The following is an 18,298-nucleotide window of genomic DNA, read 5'->3' on the forward strand; positions in this document are numbered from 1 at the left end:
AATACATATACTTTTATCATTCTTGCACAATTTCTTCATTAGCCCTTATTCAATACCAACCAACCTTTAAATTTCTCCCAATTCGCCCATTTGCTTTGTTTAAGCACCACTCTTTTTAAGAGTCACACAAGTTAGAAGGGAAACTTTTTCGCTACATTTTTTTTCTCTTTCTTTTCTTTTTCAATTCCCAACTAACAGGTGAATTAGTTCTGTTCATTTGGTGCTCCCATCGTCTTTCTAGATTACAATTAACACCCATTTCCCCTCATTATTTCACATCCCAACTCCCATTATACTTGTAATGGCTTAAAGTGCTCAAGGAGTGTTTGGATCAAAAATCTAATTTTATAGAACGAAGGGGTAAAGGCTAATTAACTGCTATCAAAGAAAAGGCTAAAGGCTCAAAAGGGTTAACTAGGGTACTATTTGCAAGTTGGTAGGATAACTTTTTAGGCTTTTTAGTGACTAACCAAAGAAACACCTCTATCACTTTCTAGGCTCAACCAAACTTCATTTCACTTTGTGAACACACAGGGCAAGTTCTAGATGTCAATACCAAACATGGATTCAAATACGAAGCCTTACTCACACATGGCACACAATCAACGCAAGAGGGATCCGGTTGTCCCTCGAATCAAACACCAATGACAATCAACAATGCCAAGTGGGTCATACGAATCAAACAAAAACCATTTCAAAGTGCTTTCAAGAAAAGTGATACAATTTTTACGGCATGTTTTTACAACAGATTTCAAGATCACTCACATGCTAATACTTTACCTATCCCGTGCACCTAGCATTTGAATACACCTATCCTAAGGACTAATTTTCCCTCAAGCAGGTTGTCATCCACCCGTCATCAGGAAACGCCCTTTCTATGACTAGAAAAGAAAAATCTACCTACGCCTGGTTCAAAGGCACCCCCTCGGGAAAGAACCGAGGCCATAAGAAAACCAAAGGGGGTGGATGATGAATGCCTACTAATGAGGAACTTAAGAAGTTATCAAAGAAAAATAAAGAAAATAAAATCTTTTTTTTATTTTTATGGACACTAAGATGTAAAACTACTAAATAAAAAAAAAAAAAAACTAAGGCATACTAATCATCATCCGCAACCTCAAACATGTTGTTACAAACTAGGGACGTATTTTCCCACCCCACACTTAAAAGTATGCAATGCCCTCAATGCATATATATTTGAAAACAAATAAAGCGTAAGCAAGGTAAGAAATACTCCCTGGGGCCCACTAGGGCCTAGCTAGCAACATGCTCTCATCATCAAGGGGTGAATGACCCCACACTTAAAACTCTGGCATGCTCCTCAGCTTTCAACTTTGGGTACTCAGACTTCCCCTAATCGTCATGGCACAACATGAATCAACTTTTTCCTCCACCTCGAACTTATGAATTTCACTCCTAATTTTGCATCCAATTTTCTATCACGCTTCTGGGGCGGTGGTGTGAAAATAAAGGAGCCAAGCAATAGATATCGTTTCTTGAACTTCTTGGCCCTTAAGTGAGGAATGTCGTTTTGTCTTTTCGGTGTGGCAAATTTCAGGATGTAAGACTCTTGTTCCTCATCTATACACTTCTTCATCAGCATGGAAGGCTCGATTTCCATGTCGCCACCCACGCATATTGTAGAAAAATGTTAAGAACGAGGACCAACACGTCCTAACTCTAAAACTGCATTATATCTGACATCCACACTTTTGTATACCTCCTCAACAATGACATCATCAACAAAGATCTGATTGAATGTTTGGAATTCCTCTATCTGCTCCACATGCGGGCCACTATCTAAGGTAATATGTAGTTGGGCATCAGACGCCTCAACCTTTTTATTCATTTGTGCCTGCAAGCCATGGATTTCTGAGCCAAATTGGTCTATCTCTTGTCCGAGCTCAGTTATACCTTCTATCAGTTGTGTAGCCATGTTTGTAAGACCATCATGGAGAAACCCATGAAATTTCATTTGTTGAGCTTGTTCCATTAGCCAAGATTGGCTCACTATCTCTGCTTATTCAAAGTTATCTCCTTGCAAGAACTCGCTCTCTTCTTCTGTTTGAGGTTCGCCTTGGGTATTGGCTAAGTATGTGACTTGAAAATCATTACAAGTTTCAGCCTCAGCCTGCATCTCTGTGAGTTTAGCACGAATCCTCTCTATGGCTTTCCACATTTCTGCATTTTGCTCTCTCATTAATGCATCATGCTCCATCATTTGCTCCCCTATTTGCTTCATCATATCGCTAACCCGAGCAAGACTTTCCGCATCCTCCACTTCGTTACTCCTGTCAACATCACAAATAACAAGAGAATCATAATAGGGGCTCGAGGATGGGGAGTAAGAGTTAGGACAACCATTCGAATGACCGTCTTGACCACCACATATATTACAAATATTCCACTCAAAAGATTGGGAAGGTGCACACAACCCATTCTCAGAAATATTTTGGCAATGTTGCCATAAGTGGGGTCCTCCACAAATCAGACAAGGATCACCAAAATAGGAACAACCAATATTCGACCAATATTTCCTCCAAGATGCCATGTCAAGAAAGCTAACCAAAATATTAAATTAAAAATAAAATAAAATAAAATAAAATAATAATAAATAAATAAAAACTTGAATAGAAATTCAAAAATCCATATTAGAAAAACAGTAATACTGCTAAGTCCCCGGCAGCGGCGCTAAAAACTTGTTGCTCCCAAAAGCACACGCAAGTATATGTAGTCGTACAAGTAATATAGACTGTTAAGTCCAGCTATCGATCCCACAGAGACTTAGATTCTACTGTTAAGCTAATTCAAATTCGAATGAAACTATTCAAGAAAGTGAAAATCAAGATGTTTGTTGTACTAAACTAAAACTGAAAAGTAAACTCCTATATCTCTATGGTCATCAGAGGTAACAAGAACACATTTATTTCTCCGTATTCAACTAAGTAGGGATAAAGGGTATATCTCTATCCTCAGTAGCGAAATGATTAAATCGAACAAACTCTATTTATTCTTATTACGTACGTGAATTCCCTATTGGCCAGATAATCAAACAATTAATATCAATAATAAATAAGCAACCCAAAATATGGAAAATCAATAGATAATAATTGTCATCAAATCAACTTTCAAGTCTTTCGCCACAACCCTAGAACTAAGAAGTTTAGCTACTCATGATTCGATCATAGACAAAAGAAGCCATGAATAAACTAGGGTTGAAAAAGATAAAAACTAAAATATCCTAGAGAGAGAAAAAGTAGAACGGTGGCTTACAACTCCTTGAATAATCCCAGCACACCGTTCTCAGCTATTAAAATGTCTATATATAGGCTAGGGTAAAAATAACAAATAAGGAATCCAAATCCTAGTCGAATTGGGACAACTTCCGCAGAACCCCGCTTTCCTTCCGCATCGCGGAAGGATAGCGTAATGTACTGAGGGTTCTCGCTTTCCTTCCGCGATGCGGAAGGATCGCGAGATGGTGATGACTGAGTTGGTTGGTACGCTTTCTTCATGTGATATGACTGGATGGCCTGATGTTTTGAGGCTTCCCGCGATGCGGAAGAAAAACAAGGTTCTTCAGTCGAATTAATCTCCTTTTAGTTCATCCTTTGTGGTCTTCGACTCGTCACTTCATCTAATCGTCATATGCTACGAAACCCAATCATTTTAAGCACAGTTTCCATCATTTGTCATCATCGTACCTATACACATGAAATACAACGACATAAGTTCAAATACGACGATTGCAACATGAATTAAGCGATAAAAGTCATAAGATTAGGATGTAATATGACACAAAACATGATATTTGTGCCAAATATCATAAATACGCTCAACAAATCATAAGACAAACACTAAGTATCAACTCTAGAATCAATCACGTGGCGACATGGCAGCAAATCACAATAAAGCAACAACTCAACAGAACACAATAAGGCGACAAGCCATAGTCAACAATAATACCAACCTAAGAATCCATCCCAACTTCATACCCAAAGGCGTAACATGTTGTCTCCGACAATCACTAACTCTACATATGCTTTACTAACCGAAGTCTAACAATAAGGTAAGCTGTAACTGTCACGCCCCGAACCATGTCCTGGGCGTAACACGGCACTCGGGCCTTGCTTGCATGTGTCCGAGCGAACCTCATGGCTTGCTTGTCAACATGGGCATCAAAACAATACAATCTATATGATGCAATTTAAATAAATCATGAAAATGTAATTTGCAGAATAAAGTCTTGAAATTATCTCATAGAATGAAATATCATGGAAACACAATAGTTTGCAAACATAAAAGCATAACTGACTCTGTGAACTAACATATGTCTATGAAACCTCTAAAACATGTCTGAATACTAACTACCAGGACATGGCCCTGGACTACCATAAACTAAATACTAATGCAGACTCCATGTTGAACCCCGAGAGAAGTGGGGCTCACCAATAAGCTGATATCTGAAGTGATCCTACTGCGCAGATGTATGCTCCTGAAAACCGGTATCTGCACCGTGAAGTGCAGGCCCCGGGCAAAAGGGACGTTAGTACATGGTGAATAGTACTAGTATGTAAAACCTGCTGAAATGAAGAACATGGCACAACATAGATATAGGATATGAACTGAAACTGAATGTAACTTGAATATGAACATGAAACGTGAGTGAAGTCTTAAAACAGTAATCAATAGAAATACTTGTATGTAAAACTACTTTGTATCGTGGGGAATGCTATAGTATAACCGACAACATGGTCTGGTACTTGCGTCCTACCAGCAGAACACTCACAACCTTGCCAGGGATATGAGATTTAAGTAATAATAAGCATGTAAGGATCAAAAATGCATAATGAAGGTGTTGCCTCCTTGCTGACAACCCTTATCCTACGGTGGCTACGTAGTTTCAGGCTATCTGAGCCTTCTCGGTTAACTAAGCAATTCCCAAAACATGAACATAATATAGTTGGCTAAGAAGCCCATGATTTTCGTGAAATAACTTGTAAATAACTTGTAATCATGATTTCACGAAATAACTTGTAAACGTGGTTTCATGAAATATCTTGTAATATGGTTTCATGAGATAACTTGTCATAGTCTTGCAAACATGTTCTTGATTCATGAGTAATAACAATAGTTCATAATTATATATATATAATTGACTTGAAAACATGCTTGTAACTTGCTACATAAAATCATAAAGTTTCATATAAACAAGATGAGAATACATGAGGAAGAATTCATGATTCATGGATTAAGCTAGGGTTCCTAATAACCGTAATGGAAGATTAGGAATACAATAACGAATATAGATACAAAATTCATGTACATAAATACATAAATACGGGCTACCAATATGTTGGGTTTAATGCCCTAGGGTTTGAACTTCATGGATATCATGAAACGGAGCATGGGGAAGAACGTAGAGATTCCCTCATGTGGATGGAAGTTCTACATACCTTAATTGCTCCAAAACTTGAATTAAAGACTTGAGCTTTGAAGAAGATTTCCAAAATCTTGAATTCTTGAACCTTGAGATGGGTTTTCTTGAAAACCCTAGTTTTAGAATGATAATTTCTTGTTTAGATTACAAGGATAGGTGTTAGAATTGAGTTGGAATAATTTGAGTAGGCTTACCTTGGTGTTCTTGATGATGGAAGAGGGTAGGAAGTCGTTCTAGGGCTTGAAGGAATGAAAAATAATGAGTTGAACTGATATGGACGAATATATAGTGTTCTGGAACTTTGCACGTTACGTCCAGCAAAATACTGGCCGTATTTCAGTTTACGGGCCGTAAACTGCAATACGGTCCGTATTCTGCCATATGGACTGCACTGCATCTCTTCAGTAAAATGACCATAACTCATTGCACAGATGTTCGTTTGACCCCCGTAAGATACCGTTGGAAAGGTATTTCAATGCTCTACAACTTGCAGCAAGGAAGTTTTCCCAAATTACAAACACGTTTTGAAATACGGTCCGTAAAGTGAAATACGGTCCATATTTAACCATATGACCTCAAAATGTCAAATTCCAGAATGTTCAGAAATTCTTGGTTTCAGTTTACGGGCACTGTTCATGGTCGTAAATTGAAATACGACCACTGTTCATGGGCGTAAACCACCATATCACAACTGAACGGAAAAATTTCAATTCCCACATTCTTTATCTGATGTTCTAAGTCTAGGATCGTGGTCAAAACTTTCGTTAAAGGTACGGGGTGTTACAGTAACCTACTTGGAATGCCGAACAGGAGCCACGAACAACCACACCATTTCCTTGCCCTTTCGTAGCGCCTCCAAATACTCAATGTCTAGTTATAAACGTAATCTAGATTAGAAACCATGAAGAACAATACCCATATTGCTAAGCTTCTAAATTTGGTCAAATCCAACGTATGGAAGTTGGGGAAACGGGCCCACAAGGGTAAAACGAAAAATTCTAAGGTGGAATATGCAATTTAAGTCTAGATGATTAAAACCTACTCCTCAATTGCTACTAGATTAACTAAAGATTAGGCTAAATTCGGATTTTAAGTGAAACCCCCAAATTTGGGTATGAACCCTAACTTTTCAACCCACAAATTAACCTCTAATAATGGAAGATATGAGCTTAACAACAATGAATAAATCAGAAACTAAGGTTATACTAGCCATTTTCATCAACAAATTCTGTTTAGGAATTCTAAAACCCTATTTTTTGAATTTCTCATAAAGCCCATCTTTTCTTTTTTTTGTTTCTAGTGATATCTTCATAGATTAATGATTAAGAAGGGTATATAATGAATTCTAGGGCTAAGGATCTTACTTGTATTTAGATTCAGTCCAAAAGCTCTCAAAATCGCCTTGCTTAGTGAAGGATGAAATGAAATAACAAGGGTTTAAGGGTTTTAACCTAGAAAAAATATATTTGAAAACTGCCAGTCATACGCTACAGCGGTATGGGTAACCACTATAGCAAACCCGCCATGGTGGCCTAAGGCTCGCTATGACGCCTAAGACAAAGGTACACAGACCTCACTACGGTGGCAACATTACCGCCACAGCGGATAATTGTCCGATGCGGCGACAGGCCTTGAATCCCCTTCGACCACTACAGCGGTCACCCACTAGCTATGACAAGAACGCTGCGGCGCGTCTCGTGCTGCTACAGCCGACATCAGACACCAAATTGAAATCCGGCTATCACTCGAGGCCCCACAGATACAAAAAATAAACGCGCAAACACACATATCAACGCGCTAGGAACTCACCCGTGGCCTCGGAATTCCTAACGGAGGTCTATTTGACCAAAGTCAACCCCCAATGGCCTAAAGCTAACTTTCCAACCCAAGTCCCAAAACACTCCCAATTACCTTGGGAACAGAACTGAGCATCCCACCCTATCATAAACAATCATCCGAACCTCTCAGAATCGATGAAATTCTAAAAAATGTCCGTTTAGCCAAAAGTCAACTATTGGTCAAGCGCTTTTCACATGAAGGCTCAAATTTTCAAAATTCACACTAGAACTTGCCCGATGACCTCAGGAATCGTGCCACCCATCCCCGCTGGTCAAAATCATACTTATAAAGCTCGGAGAAGGGTCAACAAAAATAAATTGGTCATAAACGCTATAACGGCCGAACAGGTCATTACATCAGATACCAATTAATCAATCGGTTGTCCTCGAACGAAGGAAGAGAGTATGAACGCTGATGGTAACCAAGGAATCATTATCATAACAACATGGAAGCCTCCACGACATGAAGTATGCCACAATCACTGCCCTCTCACCTTATCGGTCAAACTTCCTTTAACTTAGCTAAAAGACCCAATTTCCATATTACCATACTCAAACTGCTCTCACAACTGATCTCCGAATAAAATAGTTGCTCTTATCGGAATTCTCTAATTCGACATAACCATACCTCTAAAAGCGATTAATACGTCTCAGAAACATTCCCCAAACAACATAAACCTTTAGACATATACATAATCTGTTACACCCCGTAGTTTTGTACGTAGAGATTTATAAGTGTTGATTGTTTTAAGATGGACACTGGAGTTACCTTCAAGAATATATGAGAGTATATGCGCCAATCTTATGGTTATGAGGGTTTAAGCTCATATAATAAGCTATGGAAGGATTGAAGGGCAAGTGAATCAAGGAAAGTAAAGTTTTTGGAACTTTGAAGAAAATATGAGGGGCAATTTTGGCCCAACTTGGAGAAAGAATATCTTTTAGTATCTGAGGAGTTTTGAAGCAAAGAAAAAGCCTAAATTGAAGTTCGGAAGTCTAGTTTTCAATGTAACAAACCGTTCATCGATAGGACATCGGAGTAGAGAGTTATGGACGTTACAAGTTAGGTCGCCAAAGCAGAAATTTACCCTGCACGAACGCGACCAAAGGGCTGCGAACGCGAAGAGTAATAGGGATTGACTCTTCGCGAACGCGAATGGCAAATTTTAAGTCGGTGCTAAACCGATTCCAACACTTATATAAAGGGGTTAACCCCCTCATTTTCTATCCCAATACCCCTAAACTCCTCCCAAATTTTCTGGAGTATTGCCCCAACTTTCGGTTATCGAATTTTAGCGCAAATTAAGTGGAAATCTCTGGATTTAGGTTCGGATAGCGTATAGTTGCGATTATAATATAGTATTGCGGCAAATCTGGGCTTGAATTCAAGGTGAAAAGTGAAGACATTGCAGTTCCAGCGGAAGTAAGGTATGAATCTTCCTTTATTAATGTTGATTTAGGTATGTTTATGGAGATAAAGTTATTAAATAGTCGCATTACAAGCTGGTTAGTTGAGAAATTTGAAAAACATCGCGTGAGATGTTTTAGGAAATATATTGATATGGATAATGGTGTTAATGATGTTGGTATTGTTGTTGTTGATTGGTTGTTGATATTATGATTTCAGGCTAGGCATATAAACAGGGGAGATACTGCCTGAATTTCGGCAGATTCAAGATGGATTTAAATTAAGGGCTTAAGACTAGCGTATGATGATGATACTAACAATAATATGAATGGTTGTGTATGTAGATTACGAGACTATGAATGAACTTAAGTAAATTTCAAGACAGGAAGTGAGTTGGAAAAGTCGAGAAGTAAGCTCCAAGGTATGTAAGGCTAGTCCCTTTCTTTGAAAAGGTATGATTCCTATGTTATGATTCTATATATGTTTCCATAACCTTCTTACTTCCAAATGTTAGAAGTTCATGACTCTTAAAAGATTCTTATGATACTAAAGATGAGATGTTTTCCATGATGAACATGGCGATGATGATTCTAATTCTAGAAATTCCAAACCTTATGATTTTGATGCTATTATGAGATTATTGAGTTTATTTCATGATTTCCTTGATTCTACTCATTTTTGTTGATCGTATCTTATGTTACTTATTCCTTCAAGGTGAGATATATCGATAATGATTGTTCCATAATATAAATCGGAGGTTACTGACCTTAGGTCACTCCGATAAAGTTGTAGCTTCCATATGAGCCTTCATGCATACTATTACATTATGCATATGTACATATTATATTTATGGATCGGGCCGTACGTTCCTCGGCACTAACATATTATATTTATGGATCGGGCCGTGCGTTCCTTGGCACTAACATATTATATATATGGATCGGGTCGTACGTTCCTCGGCACTAACATGTTATATGTATATGGATCGGGCCGTACGTTCCTCAGCACAAACATATTATATTTGGATCGGGCCGTACGTTCCAAGGCACTAACATATATGGACCGGGATGCACGTTCCGCAACACTATACTTATGGATCGGGCTGTACATTCCACAGCGCTAACATTTATGGATCGGGTTGCACGTTCCGCAACACTAACACTTATATTATATTATATATATATATATATATATATATATATATATATGCTTACTTTCCCAGATGACAGGTTATCTTGGTCTCATGTTATGTTCCACATTTCTTCTTATATTATTTTCAAGCCTTTCATACTCAGTACATTATTCGTACTGATGTCCCTTCTTGTGGACGCTGCGCTCATGCCCGCATGTAGGCAGGGAGACGGATCAGACCCGTAGGTATTTTATCAGCGCATTCTCAGGAGCACTCCACTTACTTCGGAGTTGAAGTCTATTTGGTATTGGTCCTTATGATTAGTTGTATTTTATGTAGAGGCTTGTAGACGTGTGTGTACAGTTAGAAGTTTTATAGCTCCACCGGTTCATATTATTTTATAATATATTAGTAGCCTGGTCGGCTGGTGATGATGGACATAATTGTTGATGATTATATAGTGATGCACCGTTATGTTGTGGTATATGTCCTTACAGGTTATGACAACCATGAACTAGTTTTGGGGTCCACCTAGAAATGATTATGAGATGTATGCTTAGAGGTACGCGGTAGGTTAGCTCCGAGTACCCGTCATGGCCCTCTGGTTGGATCGTGACAAAGTGGTATCAGAGCAGTTCGTCCTAGGGAATATCTACGAGCCGTGTCCAGTAGAGTCTTGTTTATGGGTGTGAAACGCGCCAAACTTATGAACAAGAGGCTGCAGGGAATTTAGGAACCATTGACCTTTCTTTCTTATCTTAGGTCATGCCATAGAGCTAAATCATGGGATTTGATGTCCTTGAATCTAACCCCAAATGTTTTGATCATGGATAAGCAGTTGATTATGCCGCTACGAGGTAATTGCTAAGAATTGAAGTTGTTCATTCGAAAAGTATGTTTCTTGTTTTATTAATATTGATAGATGTTGATATAAGAACTTGAGCAAGATGTTATGGGTATTTGTGATTGCGCTATGGGGCATTGGATGTGTTTTCTGGGCTGTGTGCAGGAATGAGGTAGTAAGAATTATAGAGGAAACTCTGCCGAAATTTTTACCAATTGAATTGTTTGCATGTCTATAGAGAAAGAGTAAAGGGAAAATGTGACCATCAACCTTTTGGTAAGTCATGATTGAAAGAACAACTATGAGACGCTTTCAAAGAGAAGTTTTAGAAGGATTATAATTCAATTTAAAGGTGGAAACCTGGAAAAAAAATGATTAGTAGTTAAAGAAACTGGAATGAGTTTCATCTGAGATTTCGGAGGATTGAGACCTATTGGAAACATAAAGAATATTGACATTAGGAACTCAAATATGGTATTACGATTTATAGATTAGATTGGTTAGTAAGTGATAACAAAGAGATATTGATATGGAAAAGGAAGTTAACGAGTACGGGAAAGTTTCATATATATATATATATATATACGAGATCAAGATGGGTTTGTACTCATAGTGAAATGTTCTGCAGACTTCCAGGTATATATTATTAAGTGACAAGCGGGAAAGAGCACCTTAAGAGCAAAGAAAATCAAAGAGGACCTGGAGGACAGAAGTACGAGAAAGTGCGGGTGTGAATTGATTAAAGGAAGTTATGTGATCGTCGACGATATAAGGAAGTTTAATAATTTAATAAGGTTGGCCAAAGGTAGACAGTGACGACATAAGACAGTGGACTTGGAATAGAGATATGATTACAATGGGACAAGACGAATATACGAGGAATAGACATACATACGAGCAAGCTATGATAGCGTAAAGGGAAATAAGAAATGAACGAAGGAAGAAAGAAAAGGGTGTAGTTTACTAAACTTTCATGATGAGAACAAGAATCGGCGGGACATTAGAAGGATTATGACGCATGATTATGATACAAACAATCAGTCAAGATAAACTATGGGACACTATGAGCTACATTAAGAAAAGACGAATCGTGAGAATGAATGAGATAGAGTATCGACTTTTACTGGTATGGTATAAACTAACTCGGAATCGGGAACCAAGAGTAAGAAGAATCTCAAGGGTACTAGTGAAAGGATAGCTATCAAGGAAAATTATGGCTGAAGGAGCAGGGTATAGTCGAGCACTCTATAAGAAGCCTAACGAATTCCGATGTCACCATTAATTCATCAACCTAGGAGACAATTGGGCATGAAGGAAGGAAGTGGTTTGAATTGTGTCCAATATGTGTGAACATTTGACTTGATAGAAGAATTCAGTTAGCAAAAGAGAAATAAGTCGAACCATGCGATGAAAAGTAACTCTGGCATTATATGGAATAGAGGAGTTGAAGGATCGCTAGGGTCAGCTAGATGACTACCAAAGATGGTTAATACTCGAATGTTACTGGTATATGAGAACATTCTTAGATGAATTATAATATTCCCAAGTACATAAGAAGGAAATGTACTGGCTTGAAGGAGTCAAAATTCGAGATGAACTAATATAGCAAGGATGTACTAAAGAAAAGTCAAAATGGACTAAATGCAAGTATATTATAAGACCGACATGGAAAAGAAGGTAGGACAAGATGATGAAGGTTTAGCAAATCAAAGGGAATAAGTTTTGTCAATGCGAGACGTTGTGTTCCGGGCTATGATTCGAATCGCTCGTACCAGAGAAATTTTGTTTACAATTAAATATGCAGCAAGCGTACCCCCCAAAGGTAACAGAAGAAGTGAGAAGGCCTACAAGTGACCAAGGATAAGTATCAGGGACAGTCGGGATTACTAAAGAGAAATCGTAGCACTGGAAGGGATGAGAGTTTTAAAAGAGGAATTTTATAGGAATTTCAATGATCGTCAAACGAAAGAAAGACAGTATGTCTATGGATAGCACGACATCAGTACTGCCTGAGACTAGGAAATACCTACTGCATCGTGAAATCATAAGTCACCGTTTAAATTAAATTGTGAGAGTATATGTCATAGGACCATATAAATAATTGTCCTGATGAAATGGCTAGTAAACTGGTATGGGGACGACACTAAATAGTTGAAGAAGAATGGAAGCTAGTTAAGTCTCAATTAGCCGCTGGTATAGGAGAGCCAAGGACTTAAAGAGGGAAGCATATTCATATTGAACGGAAGCTTTGATTAAGTAAGATTTTATTTTAGTCTCATGTGTATGAGTTATTTTGTAAATATGTTCAGATTTGAGGAGAGGAAATTGGAAGAAAAATTCGACCATGGATTTGAAGATATTTTGAATATGATTAGCTTGAGATATGATTATTAGTATGTTGTGAGTACACCCTTGGCATGAGGGATAATAACGATTTAGATATTTCCTTGAATCTAAATAATACAATTAGAATGACTTTTGAAACTTTTGAAAGTTCTTCTCTTATTTATTTTTTTAGAAATAGAATACTTTTGATAAGCCATTTTTTGGTTTCTTTTGAAACTCTTCGAAATATTTTTGTTTTTCCTACTTGGGGAGATTTGATTGATTCTGAATTCTTTAATTCAGAATAAAGGGGTTCGCTTTGCCCGTTAAGAGTAGGTAACCCGTTCCCTGTCATAACCTTGCCATGAGGGATAATAACGATGATAAGGAAGTGTTGTGTACAAGTGTATAAGGGATTATATTGAGGTTGTTGTATGAATTGATTATGAAAAAAAAAGTCTGGATTGATTTGAACCCTATTTGAATATAAATCCCTTGGCTATGGTATTTTTGATGCATTGGATGAGTAATCTGAAGTAAAGTAATTAATGAGCCATTAGCAAAGAAATGTTATTGCAATTCATCTGGTGCTATCATAGGTGGATCTATGATGACATTGTAAGGAATTAAGGAGTCCGACCAAAGAATTAAAAAGGAGATGAGATGATATGTATGTAAAATAGATTAGTACTAAGAGGGATAATCTAAAGTAGGACTAGAAAAGCAAGCAAGGAAAAGTGTCACAGCTGCATAAGAAAGTTGTCCACCAGCAGAGAAATAGAGGGCTACGAAACATGAGGGACTAAGTCAACGGAAGGTGAAGTCATGGAAGTAAACGAAGATAAGATCGCAAGAAAAGGATTTAAGGATATAAATAAAGGATATGGACAGTTCAGGAATTAAGAGATCCGCTTGATTGATAAATCGAAATGACAGATAAGTGCGTCAGATTATGGGAAATACTTATTAAGTGAGAGTCGGGAAAAGGTTAAAAGTAGAAGGAGAACCCCAAAGGAAATGATCAAAGGATACCACATTTGATTGGAACCATCGGGTGACAAAGAAACCTCGTGGAATGAGCAACATGATGACTCTCATTGGAAAAGAGATGAATGAAGGTTACAGACAAAGGAAAGAATGAAAAGATTCGAATTCTCTACATGACAAGGAATCTTGGCTATTCTTCGACAAACTTATCATTAAAAAAAATATTTGAGATATTTTTGATATAAGTACAAGAATTACCATTAGCTAGCCCAAGTGCAAGACGTCCAATTAAAGGGAAGAGAAATTAAGCGAGACCTTTCGGTGTTAAACTAGTTGAAAGATAAAGTACCGCAAAGACTAATGTCACGACCCAACCGGAGGGCCGCGACGAGCACCCGGTGCTAGCCCACCCGGGCACCCCTAAACGTACTTTTACACTTACATCTAGGTGAGCCACTTAATAAAACATATATTTCTATTCGCCAATCATGCTAGTCCCATTGGACAACAATTCCTTTATATCATCATTGACATCTATACCCATATTAATGTACATAAGCCGACGAAGCTAAAAAAATGAAATCCAAAATAAAGGCCGACAAGGCCAAACACATCTAACCATATACACATGTCTACGAGCCTCTAAGGAGAGTATAACATATCATATAGGCGGGACAGGACCCCGCCACACCCATAATTATGTACACAAAAGAATCAATACCCAAAAGCTATAGCTCCGAAGGAAATGGAGCTCTGCTACGTAGTCTCTGAGAATGTAGCTATGGATCAAGTCTGTCTCCCTGTGCACCTGCGGGCATGACGCAGCATCCACAAACAAAAGGACGTCAGTACGAATAATGTACTGATTATGTAAAGCATGATCAATATCAACATAGAAGCATAATATACAACATATGAAATAGTATAGGATGGGAGATAGTAATATCATCGTCCTATGCACTTACTTGTCTTTCATAGGAACTTTCCAATTCTAATGCGTATTTGTGTACATAAATCCATATCCGTATCTGTGCTCATATCCGTATTCATTTACATTGCGTCCATAATCGTATTCATACTCATATCTATATCATATACATAATCATATCATATACATAACATTTACATAGCATACCCGACCATGAAGGATCGGTGTTTCATACATACTTGGCCAACCAAGGCTCAAGGTTACACATACCTGGCCCTACCAAGGCTTCAGGGTTACATCTACCTGGCCCTACCAAAGCATCAGGGTTATCCATACCATCTGCAGAGTTGTGCGCACGTTACATAATCATACACATACTCTTCCCGGCCTTATAAGCTCGGGGTCCCATAATAATCATACATAGGTACACATATATAATAGCTCATAAGCATCATATTATTAGCATCACTATCATCATCGTCATCGTTATCGTCATTCACTACATCTATCTTTGTAGGCTTACTCGTCATATGAGGAACTTAGTACCATCGTAATACATATCGAGGATCATGAGCTCAGTAGCTCGAAAGATAGAATCATTTGAAGGATATCATAATCTTATAGAAGATTTAGATGATTGGCCAAAGAACCATGCCTTATGAAAGAACGGTTAGCCTTACATACCTTTCCGTTCAACTATTTACCACTTGCACGTTCTCCTTCAACGCTCGCGTTTCTACCTTCATTAAAGTCATACTATAATTAGAAGTCGATAGCTAACATACATGACTAAAACTAGAGAAAATCGGACAGCATCTCCATTATTTATACGACATTCCTCCATAGCGTATATCAACTCCCAAACATCAATAATAATATTCACAATATCATCACAATAGCCTTTATTCACCTACATTATCCTTACTTCTCATTTCACCTCAATTCATCCATATTTATGGTCATATCACACAATTTCGTTCATTTATATACAAAGTCTATTCCACGTTCTCAACGTCATTTATAACATGATTAAAATCATAATGTATCAAGAGTCATAACTCAATCCAAACATTTACTCAAAAGTGACACTATTCACACATTCATGACCCATTTCCTCTTTCTCATATAATCCAAGTGTTGCAACTTTCAAATATCTTAAACAACAAGGAAATGTCATAAAACTTACCTTAGATGGTGTAGGAATGAAACTTGGGTGCAAACACTTCACTTGAGAAAACCCCTAGTTTCACCTTCACTGGGATTTCTTACTTTGGATGAACTTTAATGGGTTCCTTACACTTGATTCACTTAGCTTGATGTAGATGATCATTAATATCTCTTGAATTTGTGTGAAATAAATGTAGAGAGATATTTTAGAGAGAAGGGGTGAAAGGTAGAAATGAAATAATGAACTTGGTCCCCTTTTTAATAACCCAAAATCCGCTCTGTCGGGGACATTATACGGTCCATTATACGGGCCGTATAAATTTATACAGTCCGTATAAGGAACCGTGAAATAGACCTTTCATCGACTCACTTATGTGACCATTATACGGTCCATTATACGGGCCGTATAATTTTATACGGTCTGTATAACTGACCGTATAATCTCTCCAGTGAGTGATCTTCACTGTGATGGATCTGCGGTCCATTATACGGTCCGTATAACATTATACAGTCCGGATAATGAGCCGTATAACCCATCAGTTCACTGAACTTGTTCTCGCTACTTCGTCTGATCTCCAATCCTAATGAGATCTTCTTAACACTTGTTCAACACTTCATTAACAATCTAAGGGACGTTATAACTCTTCCCCAAAACATTATTAAGCCGTCATCAACTTGTTACTCATAATTCTCGTCTGATACCTATCGTATGCCTTGCCTTCTCTTGGCAACTTTCTTGTCTAACATCGGATTTCTTTGAAATCTTACTTTAGGGTCATCAAATGGCATTATTTACTTCTTGAAATACCATGCACTTCTTGTTCTTCGCTAGCCCCTTCACTGTGCATCAACGGGAAATTTTTCCGAGGTGTAACATTCTTCCCCCCTTAAGAACATTCGTCCTTGAATGTTAAGCCCTCGGGGATTCTATAGAAATTTTGCCAGAGTTTCCCCTATAATATGGCACTACCATCCTGTCACAACAACCCATAATAACAATGCCTCATAGGGCCATAACACAATAGCAATGGAATTTTGGCCACACACGACCCAAATGCATTAAAGGAAATCATACATACCTTATGATCTTGATGTCTCATCTTGGCCCTCTTCCGGGGGCGGAAATAAGTGCGGGTACTTAGATTTCATGATTTCTTCCACTTCCCATGTCATCTCTTCTCGGTTATTATTTCTCCACAGAACTTTAATTGAGGCCACTTCTTTGTTTCTAAGCCTCCGTACTTGCCTATCTAGTATGGCAATGGGTACCTCCTCATAAGTCAACTTTTCTGTCACTTGTACATCATCTATTGGCACGATCCTGGTAGGATCTCCAACACACTTTCGAAGCATCGAGACATGGAAAACTGGATGGACTGACTCAAAACCCAGAGGTAGATCTAATTCATAGGCCACTTTGCCTATTTTGCGCACAACTCATAAGGCCCAATGTATCGGGGACTAAGCTTCCCCTTCTTGCCAAATCTCATAACGCCCTTCATTGGCGACACTTTCAAGAATACCTAATCTTTCACTTGGAACTCTAAGTCTCTTTGACGACTATCCGCATAGGACTTTTGACGACTTTTGGCTGCTAACAACCGATCTTGTATGAGCTTAACCTTCTCTATGGCTTGCTGGACCAAGTCTGGCCCTATCAATTTAGCCTCTCCTGTTTCAAACCACCCAATTGGGGATCTACACTTTCGCCCATATAACGCTTCATACGGTGCCATTTGAATGCTAGAATGATAACTATTGTTATAAGCAAACTCAATGAGTGGTAAGTGATCATCCCAGTTACCTCCAAAATCTAACATACATGCCCGTAACATATCTTCAAGAGTCTGAATGGTACGCTCAGCTTGTCCATCAGTCCGCGGGTGAAATTCCATGCTAAGGCTCACTTGGGTCCCTAAACCCACTTGAAAGGATTTCCAAAAATTTGTTGTAAACTGAGTTCCTCTGTCTGAGATAATGGATACTGGAACACCATGAAGTCGCACTATCTCTTTAACATAGAGCTTTGCATAGTCTTCTGCCACATACGTCATTCTGACTGGTAAGAAATGAGTTGACTTCGTGAGTCTATCTACAATCACTCATATAGAATTATACTTACGTCGAGAACGGGGTAAGCCTGTAATGAAGTCCATGTTAACTACTTCCCACTTCCAAGTTGGAATCTCTATAGCTTGCAACAATCTGCCCGGCTTTTTGTGCTCGATT

The sequence above is a fragment of the Lycium barbarum genome, chromosome 4 (genome assembly GCF_019175385.1).
Source record: "Lycium barbarum isolate Lr01 chromosome 4, ASM1917538v2, whole genome shotgun sequence".
NCBI lineage: Eukaryota > Viridiplantae > Streptophyta > Magnoliopsida > Solanales > Solanaceae > Lycium > Lycium barbarum.